Source organism: Rhinatrema bivittatum, chromosome 5 (assembly GCF_901001135.1).
Source record: "Rhinatrema bivittatum chromosome 5, aRhiBiv1.1, whole genome shotgun sequence".
In the NCBI taxonomy this organism is placed as follows: domain Eukaryota; kingdom Metazoa; phylum Chordata; class Amphibia; order Gymnophiona; family Rhinatrematidae; genus Rhinatrema; species Rhinatrema bivittatum.
In genome coordinates, this window is record NC_042619.1 from 252584070 (window position 1) to 252604676 (window position 20607).

At 44.8% G+C, this 20607-nt stretch overlaps 1 protein-coding gene across 3 annotated transcripts in view; it reads right to left on the minus strand.

The window, feature by feature from the left end:
• The window catches only part of DMTN (dematin actin binding protein), a 124686-nt gene extending 104287 nt beyond the window's left edge, over positions 1-20399 (minus strand). For 2 of the 3 annotated variants that reach the window (XM_029603851.1, XM_029603848.1), the window contains exon 1: positions 20262-20399. The gene's annotated coding sequence lies outside the window, so the exon portion shown is untranslated. Of the gene's footprint in view, positions 1-19996; positions 20175-20261 lie in introns of those variants that run through there. The other variant, XM_029603849.1, reaches the window with a different exon arrangement.
• Between the last annotated feature and the right edge of the window lie 208 nt (positions 20400-20607).

The following is a 20607-nucleotide window of genomic DNA, read 5'->3' on the forward strand; positions in this document are numbered from 1 at the left end:
TTTCATTTGTCTCGCTTTTGTCATCACTTGTTCTTTGATCGCGAACTCATGAAAGCAAACTACTATATCTCGAGGGCAATTATTCTGGGCCTTAGCCAAAGCCCTGTGTGCTCATGCCAGTTTAATATTCACCAACTCAGCCTCACTCTCCATGGGATTTAATATGGAGTTGAATATATCCATGATCGCTTTTTGGCAACCCAAATAAGCTGGCTCTTCAGGAATTCCTCTAAACCTGAGGTTTCTTCTCATAGATCCAGCAGAGCTTGCTGAACCTCCACCTCTGCTGTTTCCTGCTTTTCCTGTTTCTGCTCCACTGCTTCTAAGTGGTGTCCCATCTCAGAGCAATCATTTCTCAGTTCAGCTACTACAGAATGCATTTCTTGCTTCAGCAGCTCCATGTCAGCTCCCAACTCCTCAAACCAAAGTTTAAAATTTTCCCGGGAAGGAGGTTGCTCTGGCTGTTTTCTGCTGGCTCCCTCCTCTTCTCCCGCTATAGTACCTGCCGTCCCGGCGCCATTTTCTTGAAGGGGCTGAGAGTTGAAGGGGCTGAGAGTTTTCAGCATGGCGTGCTCGAAAGTAAAGTGCTTTAAATCGGGCACTTTCTTCCGGACCAACATGTTGGAGTCTTCTTCCAGCTATAGGTAGGCTTTAAACCAGCCGCGCTGCTAAAAAGCTTGTGAATCGGGAGGAATGTTTCAGATTGGGCGCAGAGTGCTCGGTTTAAGGCGCCATTTAAGCGTGACATCACTTCCTCCCCCAGGCACACTTCTGTCACACTCTATAGAAGTGCATTCATGCTGCAGGGCCCCAGTCCTGCCCCTGGCAGGCTCTAATGATGCAGTTGTGCTTTCGGGTCCCCATTTTGCCTCTGATACTCTCTGCAGAAGTGCATTAGTGCAGCAAAGCCCTAGTCCTGCTTCTGGAACTCCCTGGTGATGCGTCAGTGCTGAAGGGTCCCAGTCCTGTCTCTGGCATTCTATGTAAAAGTGCATTAGTGCAAGCAGTATCCCAGCATTGCCTCTGACACTCTCTGCTTATACTTTAGCACTGCAGGGTACCAGTTCTGCCTTTGGCACAGTTCTTCAGGGGCTATCCAGTCTTTTGCATCAAGTGACATATGTAGCCGTGACTTGTCTTCTAGGAGATGTTTTATCCTCTTGCACCAAGGAAGACTCGCCAGGAGTCCATGACCAGGAGGTTAGGGTTAGGATGGGCATTGTACTGGGTGATTCAATCATTAGGAATGTAGATAGCTGGGTGGCTGGTGGACATGAGGATCGCTTGGTAACTTACCTGCTGGGTGCAAAGGTAGCGGATCTCACACACACCACTTAGATACGATTTTAGAGAATGCTCAGAAGGAGCCTGCTGTCATGGAACATGTGAATACCAATAATGTAGGAAGTTGCAGGAAGGAGGTTCTGGAGGCTAAATTTAGAGTCTTAGGTATGAAATTGAAATCCAGACCCTCCAGGGTTGCAGTCTCAGAAATGCTTCCCATTCCATGCGCAGATCAAGCTCCAGAGTCTCAATGTGTGGATGAGATGACTATGCAGGGAAGAGGGTTTTAAACTTGTTAGGAACTAGGGAACATTCTGGGGTAAGAGAGAGCCTATTCCAATGGGATGGGCTCCACCTTAACCAAAGTGGAACTAGGCTATTGGCAGTAATTTTAAAAGGAGATCTAGATGAAACTAGATGATGAGGGAGAGCTGATAGTTGCTCAGAAGCACATGGTTTGGAATGATGTATCTTTGAATGATACTAAAAGAAACAGCAAATTTACGGTATCCCAATAGAGAGGTTGCAATAAATGCTAAAGTAGCCCAAGTACTGATGTGGAGGAATAGCCTACTGGTTAGACAGTGGGGTGCTAACCAGGATAGCAAGGGTTCAAACCCTATTCCTGCTCCTACTTCTGCCCTTGGGGAAGCCACTTCATGTTGCGCTGGAGGTGGACCCTTGGCCTGGTGCAGGATTGGTACGGCCCTCCGGTCGGAGCGCCTGCCACCAGGAGGAGACAGAGGCTAGCTGGAGCTTCGCCAATAGCAACCCGGGGTTCCCTCAGGTTGAGCCCTTGGTTACCCGGGCCGCCTGGTCTTAGGTGGGCCTTGCAGGATCTCCAAGAGAGGAAGTGCAGGGGAGTGCCCACCACAAACAAGGGTGCACGATCGATGTCCAAGTAGGAATGTCCAAGCTAGCAGGAGGCCAGAAGAGAGTGTCCAAGTGGATAGCGAGGATCAAGGCCAGAGTACCAGTCCAGAATGGTCAGTACCTGTAGTCAATTCAGGAGGAGTCAGGTCAGGCAGAGGTCAAGTTCCAGGCAGTGATCAAGAGTAGTCAGGTCAGGCAGAGGTCAGGTCCGGGCAGCAACCAGGAGTAGTCAGAAGCAAGCAAAGGTCAGTACCGTGAGATCAGTCTGCAAGGTACTAGCAGGGCTAGAGAGACGAAGGAACAGAAGACGCTGGAACAGGAGACACAGGAGACGCTGGAACAAGAGACGCTGGAACAGGCAAACTAGAGGCACTGGAGTATATGACCCGATTGCCAAGGCACGGAAGTGGCGAGTGAGAACTTCCTTAAGTACTTCCTTCAATCAGGGCGTGCCGCGGAGCTGGGATCCGTCCCTGGCCCTTTAAGAGGCCGGGCGGTCCGCATGCGCACGCCTAGGGGCGGGGCTGACGCCATGGAGGACGCCGAGCCCCGCTGTGAGGCCTGGAAGGGAGACTGAGAGTGGGGGAGCCGGGGATGCCGTGAACTGGCTGCGGCTGTGGAGGAGGAGAGCCCGGCGCTTGTGGACGGAAGAGAAAGGTGAGCAGGCCCGGCCCCGAGCAGACGCGGCCGGGAAGCTCAACACTTCATCCTCCAGTGCCTCTGGTACAGACCTAGATTCATCAAGCTGCAATGTTTTATCATATGGGGGTCCCTACTATCGCAGGGGCAATAGTGGGGCTTCTCCCCTCAAAAAATATTGTGGCTGTATAGCACATTAAAAGCATATATTGTGCAAAATATGCTGTTTATCGTTCCTTATAGCCCTATCACGTAGAAATGCATGATAATTTGCATAGCCCAGCCCAGATAACCTCCCTTATTACAATAAATTTATTTGTATGCATTAATTTTGCAAATTCATGCAAAGCAGCTCATTAATAGGCAATTTGATGTTAATAATTATCGCAGCTGACTTAGAAAGTTGTCAGTTGCGATAAGTTAACATCTCCCTGGGAAATGGTACACTAACATGGGAGTCTCGGGACCCTAATGTGGGTACTGAGGCACCTGAGTTAGATTTAAAGGGCCATGACATTAAAAAAAAGACCTGCAACAAAAAAAAAATAATAATAAGTTGAGCAGGGGGTCAAAGCTGACCCCCTGCTCATCCTGGGGCTGCCACTCGAGGTGGTTCCAACCACCAAAAATATAAAAGTTAATATAGTACTCGCTTGATGATCACTCCCTAACCCTGTCTGCATTAAATAAAAGGGCCCCTTACCCACTTTTTCCATATAAATAAGGGCTGACATGGTCCCACCCCAATGGTCAAACCAAATTGTTAGGGGTATAGGGACTCCCCCCCCATACCTCCCTCTCTCCTCTAACCTCAAATGTACCAAAAGGTCACTGGTGTCAAGTGGCACCCACCCTCGAACCCCCCCAAACCCTTCTTCCGCAGCCCCAAATCTCAAAATATTGTAAAGGAATCCGCGATGGGGCCCGGGGTGCCCCCTAGCCCCGAGCCTGGTTGACGCCATTTTGAAAACTGGCGCCAACCTGACCTTGTCCCAGTCACCGGGGCAAGATTCAAGTACCAGATCTCAGCCATGTGGTTGAGGTTTAAGGTGAGGGAGGAGGATTCGGGGAATTTAGGGAGCTTGAGGGTTGGGTGCCATTTTTTTGTACTTTTGGGGCTTGGAGGAGGTATTGGGGGGTCCCAATACCCCTAATGATTTGGTTTCACCATTGGAATGGGGGGACCATATCAGCCCTTATTTCTATGGAAAGGGGTTGGGGGGGGGACTTTTTACTTAATGCAGACAGGGTTGGGGATTGGGGGGGCATCATTGTGTGATCAGTATATTCCAGTTTTTACTTTTGGTGGTAGGAACCGCCTTGAGTGGCGGCCCTGAGGTAAGCAAGGAGTCAACTTTGACCCCCCCTCCCCCCAACATACACATTTTTCCGGGAACATTATTTTTTGGCATTGGCCCTTAAAGGCAATGGCGATCCCATGAGTTTGGGGCTGCTGTAACATCTGAAGGGCCGATGCTGCGGTGTTTTGCCCTGCAACAAAACAACATGCATTAGAGCCCTGTTGTGGCTTGATACATCTTCCAGTTAGATTGTAAGCCCACTGAGGACAGGGTAATACCTAGGGATGTGCATTCGTTTTGAACGTATGCGCAATCCGCAATGGATAGGTCCCTTTTTGTTGCATTCATGGCGAACCCCCACGAATGCAACATACCATTACCGAATTTTTTGTGCGTCTTAAGGAGCGAATATAAAAAAACTAACTAAAACCCCCACCCTCCTGACCCCCCCCCAAGACTTGCCAAAAGTCCCTGGTGGTCCAGCGGTGGTCCGGGAGCGATCTCCTGCACTTGGGCCATCGGCTGCCAGTAATCAAAATGGCGCCAATATTCCTTTGACCTTACTATGTCACAGGGGCTACCAGTGCCGTTGGTCGGCCCCTGTCACATGGTAAGTGCAATGGACGGCCCACGATGGCGCCAGCCATCCATTGCTCCTACTGTTAACCCGCGATTGGACGTGCTAGCTTTACCCCTTATTCAGTAAGGGGAAATAGCGCGTCCAAAACGCGCGTCCAACCCCCCAGAACCTAATAGCGCCCGCAACATGCAAATACATGTTGATGGCCCTATTAGGTATTCCCTTGCGATTCAGAAAGCAAAATATGCAGCCAAGCCGTACATTTTGCTTTCAGAAATTAGCGCCTACCCAAAGGTAGGCGCTAATTTCTGCCAGCACCAGGAAAGTGCACAGAAAAGCAATAAAAACTGCTTTTCTGTGCACCCTCCGACTTAATATCATGGCGATATTATGTCAGAAGTCCCGAAAGTTAAAAAAAGTTTAAAAAAAAAATGTGAAATAGGCTCGCGGGTTGAAAACCGGACGCCCAATTTTGCCGGCGTCCGGTTTCCGAACCAGTGGCTGTCAGTGGGCTTGAGAACTGACGCCGGCAAAATTGAGCATCAGCTGTCAAACCCGCTGACAGCCGCCACTCCTGTCCAAAAAGAGGCGCTAGGGACGTGCTAGTGTCCCTAGCGCCTCTTTTTACCGCTGGGCCTAATTTAAATAAATGTATTTACTGAATCGCGCGCACAGGAGAGTGTCCTGTGCGCGTGCCAGGAGAGCAGGCGCTCGCCCGCACTCCCGCGATTTTACTGTATCGGCCCGTAAGGAAGATGTAAGGCAGATACCCATACCAGAAGTGATATTTATAGGTGATGATTCAGAAGAATTGAAACAAATCTTAGTGAATCTGGAAGATGTAATAGGGCAAACTGACAAACTAAAGAAGAGCAAATCATCTGGACCAGACGGTATACATCCCAGAATGTATAAAGAACTGAAAAATGAAATTGCAGACTTACTATTAGTAATTTGTAAACTATTATAAAATCAACTACCTGAAGATTGGAGGATGGCCAATGTAATGCCAGTATTTTAAAAGAGTTCCAGGAGTGATCTAGAAAACTACAGACCAGTGAGCCTGAAGTCAGTGCTGGAAAAAATGGTTGAAACTATTATAAAGTACAAAATTACTGAACATATAGATAGTCATAGTTTAAAGGAGCAAAGACAGCATGGATATAGCCAAGGGAAGTCTTGTTTCACCAATCTGCTACATTATTTTGAAGGCATGAATAAACATGTAGATAATGTGATCCAGTTCATATAGTGTATTGGATTTTCAAATAATGTTTAGCAAAGTACCTCATGAAAAACTTTTGATGAAATTAATAAGTCATGGGATTGGAGGCAATTGTGGATCCAGAACTGGTTAAAAGATAGAAACCAAGAGTATGGCTAAATGGTCAATTTTCTCAATGGAGCAAGGTGAATAGTGGAGTCCCCCAGGGATCTGTACTGGAAACACTGCTTTATAACATATTTATAAATGACCTAGAGATGGGAATGATGAGTAGGGTTATCAAACCTGCTGATCAAACAAAATTATTCAAAGTTATTAAATCACAAGAGGATTGTGAGAAATTGCAAGAGGACCTTGCAAGGGTGAAGACTGGGCATCCAAATGGCAGATGACATTTAATGTCGACAAGTGCAAAGTGATGCACGTAGCAAAGAGTAACCCAAATTATAGCTACACAATGCAAGGTTCCACATTGGGAATCACTACCCAGGATAAGGATCTAGACATCATCTGCTCGGTGTGTGGCAGTGGCCATAAAGCAAATAGAGTGCTAGGAAAACAATGGAGAATGAAACAGAGAATATTATAATGTCTCTGTATTGCTCATTGGTGTGACCACATTTATTTATTTAAAAACTTTTCTATACCGTCTTTAAGTTATAACCATCACAACGGTTTACAGAAGGGCACGCTAATGAACAATAAGGGTGGTATAAATTACAAATTAATCATGTGCCATCATAGTACGGTAACAATTTAAAATTATAAACTAAGTATGTAAGTAAAGCCTGTTTGATAGGAACATATTAGGCGGTTTGGTTTTAACATTAATATGTTTGTGTAGGTTAAAAATTACAACTTCTAGATTGGTGCGTCCTTATCCCTCAACTGTTTTTCTCCGTCTCTTTATCTTTGTAAAAAGCTTGTTTAAAAAGCTAGGTTTTCAGATTGGTTTTGAATATTTTCAAATTTCTCTGCAGTCTTATTTCGAGTGGCATGGTGTTCCATAGTACGGGACCAGCCAGTGACAGAGCTCTTTTTGAGTTTTGTGTGCAATTCTGATCACCGCAACTCAAGAAAGATATAGAAGAATTAGAAAAGATACAGAGAAGGGCAATCAAAATGATAAATAAGATGGAATATTCCCCTATGAGGAAAAGCTAAAGAGGTTAGGGCTCTTCAGTTTGAGGAAAAGACAGCTATAAAAAAAATGGGTGGAGTAGAATGGGTAAACATGAATCAGTTGTTTACACTTTCAAAAACTAGAAAGACTGAGGGACATTCAATTAAGTTACTGATACATTTAGGACAAATAGGAGAAAAAAATTACGTTCCTGGAAGAAAAGTCCATACATTATTATTAAAGTGAATCTTGGAAAATCCTCTGCTTATCCTTGGGAAAAGCAGCATAGAATCTAATGAACTTTTGGGATCCTTCAAGACACCTGTGATCTGGATTGGCCACTGTTGGAAACAGGATCCTGGGCTTGATGGATCATTGGTCTGACCCAGTATGGCAAATCTTATGTTCTTATGTTATGTTCTTATATAGGGTCCCAGTCCCGCCTCTGGCACTGTCTGGTGATATATTAGTGCTGCAGGGAACCAGTCCTGTCTCTGGTGTTCTCTAATAATACATTAGTGCAGGAGGATCAAAGTCCTTTCAGTTTCAGATAACTTTACTGGGATGACAGTTTTACGTGTTGTCAAGGAAATTCAACATGGGGTACCCAGCCCTTTGCATGGGTTTCCATGGAAACAGGAAGCCTTGCATGAGGAGGGGGCAGGGATCTGCAGGGTCTCTGAAGCATGAAGTGTCTCTCAGGACCCGCGCTGAATTTCCTTGTTGAAGTTGTTGCTGCTATGGAGCCGGGGTCAGCAACACTGCCAGTATGGAGCATAGCAGTGCAGCTGCAGGCCCACATCAGCAGCATGGCAATGGTATTGCTCTGGTGCCTTTGAAAATTTGATGCAGGACCCAGTTGCCTAAGTTGCATTTTCCTAAATCCAGGCCTGCTGGTGGCAGGATACCACATATTTCACTGTTATAGCTGTTGTTTTCCCTCCTTCCCCCAGGAAGGCTTGGATTTTCTCTGTCAGCTTTGGGAAATGTGTGTCTCTGATATCTTTGTATTTTGCACAACACAAGAGGAAATGCATTTCTGTTTCTATTTCTCTGGTGTTGCATTGCATACAGAATCTGGCTTCTTGGGGTTTCCAGTTCAATTTTTGTCTGCATTTTTCTATTTCTAGTCTGTGATCTCTTATCCTGTATTTGGTGAGGATCTGCCTATTTTTTCCATTTGCGATGAGGTACGGTATTCTGCTAGCATGTATTTTCTATGTAGTGATCATTTTGTTTTCCAATTTCACCTCCCAAGTTGTTCTAGGGCACCTTGCAGTATTAATAAGCCGGCTTGTAGTTTGGGTTCCAGGTAGCAGTGCTGGGTTGTTAAGGCAGGTTTGCTAGGTAGGTGCTGAGAGTGTTTTTCCCAGGGGTGTTTTGTGACTTCACAGAGAGCCAATAATGGAGATTATTTGAATATGAATATTCTTTTTGCATGGCGAGTAGTATGGGGAAGCATTCTAATGCTGCTCTGCACCATTATTAAGGCTTTTTTCTGTGGACATGGAATTTCTGTTTGCAGAACTGGAAGAGTATAATCTTTGTTGGAGTTCTTTCCCATTCTGTATAGTTTGGGGTTTAATAACAGACCTCAGACCTCACTCCCATGTAAGAGGATTTGTTGAAAGGTGGCACTGAATAATTTTAACAGTAGTTCTACTGGGGTGCTCTATTTCTCTAGAGATTTCTTTTTTTTTTTTTTTTCATATAAGGCCCTAGAAATACATTAGTGGAGGAGTATCTCAGTCCTGCCTCATGCATTCTCTGATGATACATAAATGCTGGAGGGTCCCAGATCTGTTTCTGGCACTTTCTGACGATACATTAGTGCAGGTGAATCCCATCCTGTGTATTGCATTCTCAAGTGATACATTAGTGCTGGAAAGTCCTTAGTGTGAGCAGGCCTAGATTTAAGTGAAAATAAAGTAGGCTGCTGCTGCCTCCAGTGTCAAATTTTTATGGGCGTTGGAGTGTCAGCAGTGCTGCCTATGGCTAAACCCCACGTCCGCTGCTGCACTGCCGCTTCTGTTTTCGTGCTGTGCCGGCTCCGATGGCAGCAGCACAGACCAGGAAGATAAATCAGTGCAGGCTCTTCCATGGCCCTTTCGCGCTGACGGACCCTGCGGCGTCCTCCTCTCACACAGGTTTCCCTAGTAACAGGAAGCCCATGCGGGAGGAGGGGGCAGGACGCCACCGGGTCCGCCAGCGTGAAAGGGCTATGGAAGACCCTGCACTGATTTATCTTCCTGGTCTGTGCTGCTGCCATCGGAGCCGGCAGCGCAACTTAAAGACAAGGGGGGGGGGGGGGACGTGTGCCCGAGAAGAGGATTTGTAGAGGAGGAATCGCCCTCCACCCCCATTGCCTATGGGTGCACACTGCCTTTCATCCGGCCCTGGGTGTGTCACCCAGTATCTCTTCCCTCCTGCTTGGGATAGCAGGCGCAGGTGGATGCGTGGGAACGCTCTCCCGGAAAAGGTGGTGATGACAACAGCGGTAACAGAATTCCAATGGGCGTGGCAGAAACGCAGAGGATCTTCAGTGGCTAAAGGATGGAAATGAAAAAATTGGAGTAACCTCTGTTAAACCCAAAGTTAACATTTCTGCATGGGGGTAACCTGCATGGAGCAGCACTTGTTACCCCAAGCGACTTGCTGGGCAGACTGGATTGACCATTTGTAGTCCTCATCTGCTGTTAACTATATTCCTGTGCTACAAGTCTCCTCCTCAGAAATGGCTCCACACCCTCTTGCTGTCCTGGGAAAGGAGCCTGGGAATATTATCTAACCTTCTTGAAACAGTACCCGCAAATTCCCAATCTTTAAAATTCCCCTGAAGTTCTCACTTTGCGTCTGAAAAAGAATCGCTGACTTTTTGTGTTCAGCAAAAAAACAAATGATGCAACACCAAACGTAAGAACGGTTAAAAAAAAAAAAGTTAACTATTGGGACCTAGAGAAAAAGGCTCTGGCACCATCTGGTGGATCAGATGAGTACTGCTGTCTTGTCAGCCGGGATATATCCTTGCCCTGTAGACCAGAATAACAGGGCAGGCTAGAGGAGCCCATGCAATAATCTTGGTGCTAATAAAATGAGCACTGGTTTTCAGTACACATTTTTTAACACCAAGGTTATTCTTTTTTTTTAACTCCCAATGCAATAAGCTACTGATATGCTAGTTTAACAGGAGTTAAAAAAAAAACTCGCTAAAAGTTTAAAATGCGTGTTCGGCACAGGCTGAACACACATTTTAACTCAGGAAGGTTGGGGAGACACCGTCCCTGACAGGCTATCCCATAAGTGGTACAACATATCATATATAGTGACATATGAATTCATTAGAAAAATTTGTATTATTGTATACAAAACATTCTATCAAAAATCTTCAAAAAACTTTAATTTCTATTCATTGTTGGATACATAGAGTAAATAAATATTCACCATAAAAGCACATTCATACATAGTCATACTATTAAAACATTTTTTAGAAAATCTATATAACAATACAGTTGTTCCACTCCCTCTTTACAGCATTGTATTTCTTTCATAGTTCTATTTCAGAACTTCATACACCCCACATGTTTTGCCATTCAATTGGCTTCTTCAGGGGAGCATAATACACAGATCTTCAAACGTTTCCTCCACGAATTCACCCAAATGTATCCACACTCAATTTTCACAGTATCTTACTCTTACCACATACAGACACACCAAACGTCTCCACAGTTTCACCTTTATCTCTTTTATAATCATCAAAACGCTCACCACAACACTCCCATTTTTCAGGGAGTCCATATCTTCAAAATGCTTTTACTGTTGACTTCCTTACATCAATGATGCTCAAAATTCAACTTTCCCGAGCACTCATCGTTCTCGCACAGCTGTTTTCAAAAAGCGAAACATGTTGGGAGTATGAAGTTGTGAAATAGAACTACGAAAGAAATACAATGCTGTAAAGAGGGAGTGGAACAACTGTATTGTTATATAGATTTTCTAAAAGAAAATTTTTTAAAAGTATGACTGTGTGTATGAATGTGCTTTTATGGTAAATATTTGTTATTTACTCTATGTATCCAACAATGAATAGAAATGAAATGTTTTTTGAAGATGTTTGATAGAATGTTTTGTATACAATAATACAAATTTTTCTAATGAATTCATATGTCACTATATATATATGTTATGTTGTGCTTGAGTGTGTGATATATTTCTTATATAATTGCCATTTTTTTAAATCTGGTATCCCATAAGTGGTGGCAGCTGTCACCACCACTTAGCCAGATAAATACAGATTTATCTATCTGGCAGCGGGAAGAAGCTGCCAGATAGCTGGATAGGTCAGTACTTATCCAGTTATTTGGAGCAGGTCACTTCTACTTATCCAGATAAATACTTTATCCAACTAAGTATTGGTGACCTGTGCCAGATAAATGGATAAGTACATACCTATCTAGCTATCTGCAGCTGCTTCCTGCTGCCAGATAGATATATGTCAGTATCTATCTATCTGGCTACGTGGTGGCAGCAGCTGCCACTATATACCCATATAATCAATACTTATGTGGGTAAATGCCGGCACGTACTACCACTTATCTGGATAAATCATTATCTGGTTAAGTGACAGTGGCGGCCGGCACTTACCCAGATAATAACAGGCTTTTTTAATGTTTTTTTTGTCTTTTTTACTATTTTTTCCTTAGCTCTGGAAACTTAACTGCAGCCCTGACCCAGAGTTAAGTTTCCAGAGCAAAAGAAGATGCGCTGGCCAGCTGCAGTATCTCTGCATAGGGGAGGGCGCTAAGCAATACTCCTATTAAGGAAAGCATATTTTCTGCGCACAGAACTCCTTGCTGTATCAGAAGTAAGTTTTGTGCCCAGAAAATGTGTGCTCAAGTTCAGGCAAAAAAGTGCATTCGGCTGACTGCATCTTTCTGCATCGACCTGTAAATGGGTCGATTGGTCTTTTTCTGCCATCATCTGTGGTGTTACAGTAGTTTCAATGTCAAGTGCCTCAGAGCACATAGGTGCAGCTAAAGCACACATATGATTTCACTATCTATGATTTCACTATCTATGATTTCACGTTTAGTACCCAGAGACACTAACGCTCCTGAGATGTACAACCATGGAAATAGAAAAGGTGCAGAGGAGGGCAACAAAAATGATAAAGGGGATGGAACGTCTCCCCTATGATGAGAGGTTACACAGGCTCGGGCTCTTCAGCTTGGAAAAGAGACGGCTGAGATGGGACAAGATAGAAGTTTATAAAAATCATGAATGGGGTGGAACAGGTAAATAAAGGACGGTTATTTACCCTTTCAATTAACGCTAAAACAAGGGTACACTTCATGAAACTAACAGTCAGCAGATTTCAAACAAATCATAGAAAGCACTTTTGTACTCAGTGCAAAGTCAAGTTGTGGAATCTGTTTCCAGGGGATGTGGTCAAAGCGACTCGCACAGTGGGGTTTAAAAGAGGTTTGGACAAGTTCCTGGAGGAAACGTCCATAGGACATTATTAGCCAGATAGACTGGGGAAAGCCATTGCTATCCTAGAGAGCAAGTAACAGGAAATAGATAATACTTTTTGGGAAGAGCTGGGTACTTGCAACCCATTGGCCTCTGTCAGAGACCGGATGCTGGGCTCGATGGACCTTGGTTTGACCCAGCATGGCACTTCTTTTGTTCTTATATAATTCCTTCTCAGTAGCGAGCCTCACTCTTGACTGAAAACATCTATGGATCAATACCAAGGAAAACCTGGGAGAGTAACATCGCTGAAGAAAAGGCTGGTTATTAGTAGGCGACATGATCTGCTGGTGATAGAAGCCCGATTTGGAGTTGTATGTCTGTACTGTGAACTGAGCTCTTGAAACTGCTTTTTATAAACTCCCTATTACTGCAAGGGGAAAGTGGAACAGGGTGCTCAGGATGTGTTTTTTCCTTCAGCTGGGTATGGTTACCATTTGCTGAGTGATTATCTGTTGAGCACATAGAAGACCACATCTGCCCTTAAACCTAGTAGGGAGATTTATCACAGAAGAGGTGTTAAAACCCGTTCTGGAAAAATCTACTATGCTGATTTTTGTTGTTGTTGTTGTTCTGGCAATGGGCCAATAGTGAATATTAAACATCAATCTTCAGAAGGTGGATACGCCTGCCTTACAGGCTAAAGTCAGGGTATTACAGATATATCTCATCTCATACAGAAGCATAAAAAAAAAAAAGATTTCTAAACAAAAAACCTGGAATCTTGGAACTGAGTTTGTACTCAAATATCCTGCTAAGCACCAGGTTAAATGTACAAATGAGATTTACTTATTTTGGGAATCAGATTAAGTCTTTGGCTTTATTCAAGCGAATTCTGCTGAGCATCCTGGGTAAGTCATCATTTGCAGCCTATTTTATTTATTTATTTATTATTTTTGTTATACCGAGTTTCATGATAGGCATCACATCAACCCGGTTTACAAATAACAATGTGTGTAAAGTATAGCGTAACGTAATAAATATTTCCAATACAACTGTGAACTTTAAATACAGAGAATCAATTAAAAGGTGTGAGAAAGTTACAATAAAACAGGGAAAATTAACTTGGAACTGGAAGAGGGGAGAGGTTAAACAATGCAATATTTACATTTCATACAATTAGGTACCAGCCCTGTGGGGTTTTAAATTTAGACACGCTTGCGGCGCCATCTCTCTTCGGCTTCTGTGCCGCTGCAAAAGGGGAAGGCCTGCGCGATCGGCGCCGAGCCCCGCCGGGGGAAGGTCACTGTGAATCTCTCCCCTCCCGGCCGGCCTCAACGCCGATAACGCGGCAGACATTGCAAAATAAAAATCTGCCTAAACAGAAAAGCGAATCGCGCCGAAAACGCTGAGCCCCGCCTACTATTCCAGCGCCTCCAATCAGGTACCAGCCCTGTGGGGTTTTAAATTTAGACACACTTGCGGCGCCATCTCTCTTCGGCTTCTGTGCCGCTGCAAAAGGGGAAGGCCTGCGCGATCGGTGCCGAGCCCCGCCGGGGGAAGGTCACTGTGAATCTCTCCCCTCCCGGCCGGCCTCAACGCCGATAACGCGGCAGACATTGCAAAATAAAAATCTGCCTAAACAGAAAAGCGAATCGCGCCGAAAACGCTGAGCCCCGCCTACTATTCCAGCGCCTCCAATCAGGTACCAGCCCTGTGGGGTTTTAAATTTAGACACACTTGCGGCGCCATCTCTCTTCGGCTTCTGTGCCGCTGCAAAAGGGGAAGGCCTGCGCGATCGGCGCCGAGCCCCGCCGGGGGAAGGTCACTGTGAATCTCTCCCCTCCCGGCCGGCCTCAACGCCGATAACGCGGCAGACATTGCAAAATAAAAATCTTCCTAAACAGAAAAGCGAATCGCGCCGAAAACGCTGAGCCCCGCCTACTATTCCAGCGCCTCCAATCAGGTACCAGCCCTGTGGGGTTTTAAATTTAGACACACTTACAGCGCCGCGCGCCGAAGGAGCGCGACAAAGGGGCCTGCCCCTTTGTCTCGCCCCTTCGGCGCAGCCCCGAGGAAGCCCCGAATCTACATCTTGGTCTCTGGTCTGATTCTATAATTCCATACCATCTTTGTCTGCCCTCCTACCATCTCATACAACATAACATCAGCACCAACAAATCAAAGCACAAACATCACTAAAGAACGGCTTTAACTTTCAAACCCCAGCTATCTACAAAAGAACTGGCAAACCAAACCACATACAGGTAGTGGCACCAGAGACTCCAAGCCCCAGATCTGCACAATCCAAGCCAACTTCACAAAGAAAGCTCGCGGAATTACCAGATTTGCCAGCAGACTCCTCAGAGGAACTGTAAACATCTCATTATACGTCCACCCAATACCACCAGGTCTTCCTTAAGCTTCCGCTTAACATTCACTCATCTTTCTCCGGACTGCACTCGCCCATCATTCTCCGGACTGCTCTCGCCCATCACTCTCCAGACTGCACTCGCCCATCACTCTCTGGACTGCACTCGCCCATCACTCTCCAGACTGCACTCGCCCATCATTCTCCGGACTGCACTCGCCCATCACTCTCCAGACTGCACTCGCCCATCATTCTCCGGACTGCTCTCGCCCATCACTCTCCAGACTGCACTCGCCCATCACTCTCTGGATTGCACTCGCCCATCACTCTCCAGACTGCACTCGCCCATCATTCTCCGGACTGCACTCGCCCATCACTCTCCAGACTGCACTCGCCCATCATTCTCCGGACTGCATTCGCCCATCATTCGCCCATCATACATACAGCACTCTTCTAACATTATCCGCCCAGCACTCTTCAAACCACATTCGTCCAGCACTCTTCAGACAGCATTCGCCTAACACTCCTTTTGACCGTAACGATTCCTACAGTCGTCCACTGCAGCCACTTACATCCCAACATGCACCCCCTCACAATTCCCATCATCCACAATCCCAAATGGAGAACACCAAAGCCCCCTTCCCCCCCCCATCACAATCGTCAACAGAGGCTCAGGCCCATCTTGCTGACACCAGTCACTCAATTCCTTGGACTAACTCTCTTCTCACTCACATTGATTAATGCGCAATCGATCGCTAAGAAAAGTCATATATTCAATGACTACCTATCCGATACAAAACCTGACATCTGTGCTATCACAGAAACCTGGTTAAAACCCTCCGACACTGCGCTAATAAATCAGCTACCCATACAGGAATACGATGTTCTCTCTATTCCCAGACCCAAAAAAAGAGGAGGTGGACTTCTCCTCGCAGCCAAAAAAACACTGGGTCTGACTTTGCAGACTTCCAATAACATATCAAAGATTGAATTTGCCCTATTCAACTCAAAACATCTGACGATCGGCCTAATCTATGCTCCCCCCGGAATACTGGAAGCTGACCCATCCTCCATCATAGAACTTACAGCAAAACACCTAAATTCCAGAAAACCTACCATCCTCATGGGAGATTTTAATCTGCACGTAGATATCCAACCTCATTCTACCAACTGTAAAACTATTCTCTCCCCTCTCAACAATATGGGTTTCAGACAAATAGTGACTGAACCAACCCACAAAGCAGGCCATACGCTGGACCTTATCTTCATAAATGAAGGTATCACAACCCACTCCACTCCAACTTGCACTCCAATACCTTGGTCAGACCATAGAATTATATCATCGGTTTTAAAAATAAAAGAACTTCCACCACAATCCACACAACCAATAACTATATCACTTAGGAAACAGTGCTCAGGAGACCAACTCGGTGAACTCCTAGCCAAGGAACTCGAGCACCTAGACCTATCCGACGTAAACTCAGCAACTTCATCATGGACCAACATCACTAAAAAGGTTGCAGATCAAATTTGCCCCATGACAACTAAATCTATCAATCCAAACAAAGACAACAGGAGACCCTGGTTCACACCGGAGCTAAAAAATCATAAACACGAGTTGAGATGCAAGGAACAAAATTGGCGAAAAAACCCATCATCAACCACCCTCCTCATCTACAAATCATGCCTTAACTCATACAGAAACAACATTAACACAACAAAGAGAATATTCTTCTCCAAAAAAATCCACCACCTCATTTTCGATTCAAGAGCTCTTTTCTCCTATGTATCAACCCTCACAAAACCCCCGGCACCTACCATTCCAGACGATCAAGCACTCAATAAAGCGAACGAACTGGCAGACTTCTTCGACAACAAAATCACTTCACTCCTAGCCCCCCTCAAGGGACCATCTACACATCAAAAACACGTAATCAACCTCACCCCCCAATCTTCGCGTTCACCCACTCAACAAACACCTCACTCAACCGCTCAACAATCACCACTCCCAACAGATCAACAACCATCGCACCCAAATGTCAAACAACCCAACACTTCACTAACAGTGCTCAACACTTTTGAGCTCACATCCACTCTAGAAATTGAGAATATTCTCAAGAAGATAAAACCATCCTCCCATCCATCAGACCATATTCCATCCAACAAACTGAGTCTGATCACCAACACCATAGCCAAACCTTTAGCAGACATTATTAACTGCTCCTTCACTCAAGGTCATGTCCCGAACCAACTCAAGTTAGCCATGCTCAAGCCGCTCCTCAAAAAACCCAACTTACCCACCTCAGACCCAGCTAACTTTAGACCCATAGCAAACCTCCCGTTGATTGCCAAAGTTATGGAGAAAGTTGTAAACAAACAACTTACAGAATATCTTGACGAAAACAACATCCTCACCTCAAACCAATTTGGCTTTCGTAAGTCTATGAATACCGAATCATTATTAACATCACTATCAGACACTATCATTTTCAACCTAGAAAAGGGCCAACCTTGCCTCCTCGCTCTCCTGGATCTTTCATCAGCGTTTGATACCATTAACCACTCATGCCTTCTGCAACGCCTAATAGACATCGGCATTACAGGAGCAGCTTTTAACTGGTTCAAATCGTTTTTGGAGAACAGAACATACAAGGTCAAGATAAATAACAAAGAGTCCCACACCATCGAATCCAAAAGGGGGGTACCACAAGGATCATCCCTCTCCCCGACTCTCTTCAATATTTATCTACTCCCACTCTGTCAACTTCTCACTAACCTTAAGCTAAGACATTACCTATACGCGGATGATATTCAAATCCTCATCCCTATAGAAGATTCCATTCACAAAGCCATATCATTCTGGAATAAATGTCTGTCAGCTATCAACAATCTACTCACCAGCCTCAACTTGGTTCTAAACAAAAACAAAACTGAAATCCTCATTATAACACCGGATAACTATACCCCCTCCTCACATTCTAACACTAATCAACATCCGGACACCGCAGGGCTCTCCACCACGCAACAAGTTAGAGACCTGGGAGTCATCATAGACAACAGACTCAGTCTCAACAAATTCGTCAACAACACAACAAAAGAATGTTTCTTTAAACTTCAAACATTAAAGAAACTCAAACCTCTCCTCCTATACAGAGACTTCCGCATGGTTTTACAAGCCATCATACTCCCAAAGCTAGATTACTGTAACTCTCTCCTCCTAGGCCTACCAGCATGCACCATCAAACCACTTCAGATGGTCCTGAACGCCTCTGCAAGAATTCTATCAAATGCCAAAAAGAGAGATCATATCACCCCAATTCTCCACCATCTCCACTGGCTTCCGATTAAATACAGGATCCAGTTCAAGTCTTTAATGATGATACATAAGGCCTTACACAACATCGCACCTCTCAACCTAACATTTCAAATTCAATTACACACATCTGTGAAACCAACCAGAAGCGCCTATCAGAACAGACTAATCACACAACCGGCGAAATCCGTTCTGAGGAAACGTGCATTATCCACAGCGGGCCCTTCACTTTGGAACTCGCTCCCTCCAGACCTTCGTTTGGAACCATGCCACTCTACATTTAAAGGGAAACTTAGGACTTGGCTTTTCAAACAAGCTTTCCCCTAGAGCCAAGAACTCGAATAAAAGTCTTTTTCAAGCCCACAACGAGTTATTCAGATCTATTATTTTCTTCCTTTTTTCAATCAGAAATTTACACATGCTGACTTCAATGTAAAATCTTGTTTACTTAGTTCTTGTTCAATGTAAAACTTCTTTTTTATTCTGTTCTATGTAAACCGCTATTTGTAGCGATAGTTACTGTTCTTTGTGAACCGGGGTGATATGTATATTATACAGGAACCTCCGGTATATAAATTATTTAAATAAATAAATAAATAGTGTAGCAGAGTAAATAAATAAGCCTATTTGAATGAATGTGACGGTACATAAATATGAGCGGTAATATAAATAACCAAGAGAATAAATATGACACAGTAGTGCATGGTGATGATATGATAAAAACTCAAAAGGTAATAATGAGTGTAAGTTTGTGATAGGTGGATTCTTATTTGGATCCAGATATTACATAGGAGTTTGTGTTGATGAGTGCGTTTTATTCAAGGCTTGGAAATGCTTTTTTGAAAAGCCAAGTTTTTAGTCTTTTCCTAAATGTTAGAGCGCATGGCTCCTGTCTCAGATCAGGTGGTATAGAGTTCCACAGAACTGGACCTGCTGTAGAGAAGGCTCTGAGACTCAAGGATTTATGTTGATAGGTTTTGGCATTTGGAATTTGGAGTGACTCTTTGTAGTATTCCCTGATAGGTCTGGCGGAAGTGTATTTTTTAAATGGTATTTGTAGATCGAGTTGCGTGTGTTGGTTGATGGTCTTGTATATGATGTTGATGGATTTGTACATGATTCTATAGTGGATTGGTAGCCAATGGAGTTTTTGGAGGATAGGGGAGATGTGGTCCATTTTCCTGGAATTTGTAAGGACTCTGGCTGCGGAGTTCTGAATCATTTGTAGGGGTTTGGTATAAGAAGCTGGGAGGCCTAATAGTAATGAGTTGCAATAATCTAGTTTGGAAAAAATTATTGCTTGCAAGATTGTTCTAAAGTCCATAGCGTGGAAAAGTGGTTTGATTCTTTTCAGAATATGTAATTTGTAGAAGCAATCTTTGGTGGTTTGGTTAATGAATGTTTTTTGAGTGCTGTCTCAGCACATCGTCCCATCATGTCTCTAAAAGGTTTTTTCCCCCTTTTCTATTTGGTTTAAAACTTGTGAACCTTGCTCTCCTTTCTTTGAGGACCTGCTCCAGTCCAGCTGTATGTAGACAAGATTAAGTATTTTTTTTTTAATCTGTTCTCTCTTACAACATAGCTGGCAATGTTATCTGCAGTCGGCTGGCTGTAATACGACTGTGTCCATGTGATTTGTAAAATATTAATAAATATAAATGTTGTAGGGTTAAAAAAAGAAAGAAAGAAAGGCCATAGCCTGCATTCATCCCTGCAGTTGACTAAATAGGGATTTCTCAAGCAGTGCAAACTGCTGGAAGGATAACAGAGATGCGACCGGCGACCCCCTCCCCACATATTCATGGGTGATCCCTGTACCTGCAAGTTGGTGGAGGCTGGAGCCCTGCTCCTCTGGAAGGTCAGATGCCCCTTTCGAAGGTCGCAGAGCTTTTCCCGGAGCCCTGCACGAATTGGTCCTGCTAGCGTATTGACATGAATTGGTGGGGGAGAGGCGAGGTGGCAGCAGGCGGCAGCTCACACCCGACCCAATTCTACCTGCACCGGAACTGTCAACCCCCCCCCCCCTCCCCGAGCCCTGCAGGGGGAGATCTGCCTGGGGCCTGGCAGGCTTACAAACACCTACCGCAACAAAGGGAGCCGTTCCAGCCACCTGCAGGGCCAGGGATTCCTGAAGCAGGGGCCGGTCCCACTGTGGCCCAGCGGGCAGCCTTCCTGTACATTGCCCAGGGAAAGCCAACCTTAGAAAATGATCAACTTTAGAGAGAAATGAAAAGCAGGAGTTCACGTGTCCCACAGACCTGCCCAGTTCGGTTGGAAACAGGTGACTGTGAAAATGTGCTAAACATTAACCCGGGTATTAATTAATGAGAGCAAGGACTGGGTAATTAATGGGAAGGGGGGTGTTGGACTGGGAGGAGAGAGGGGAAGCACAGGATGATTGTTGTGGAGAGACATCCCATGCTGCTCTC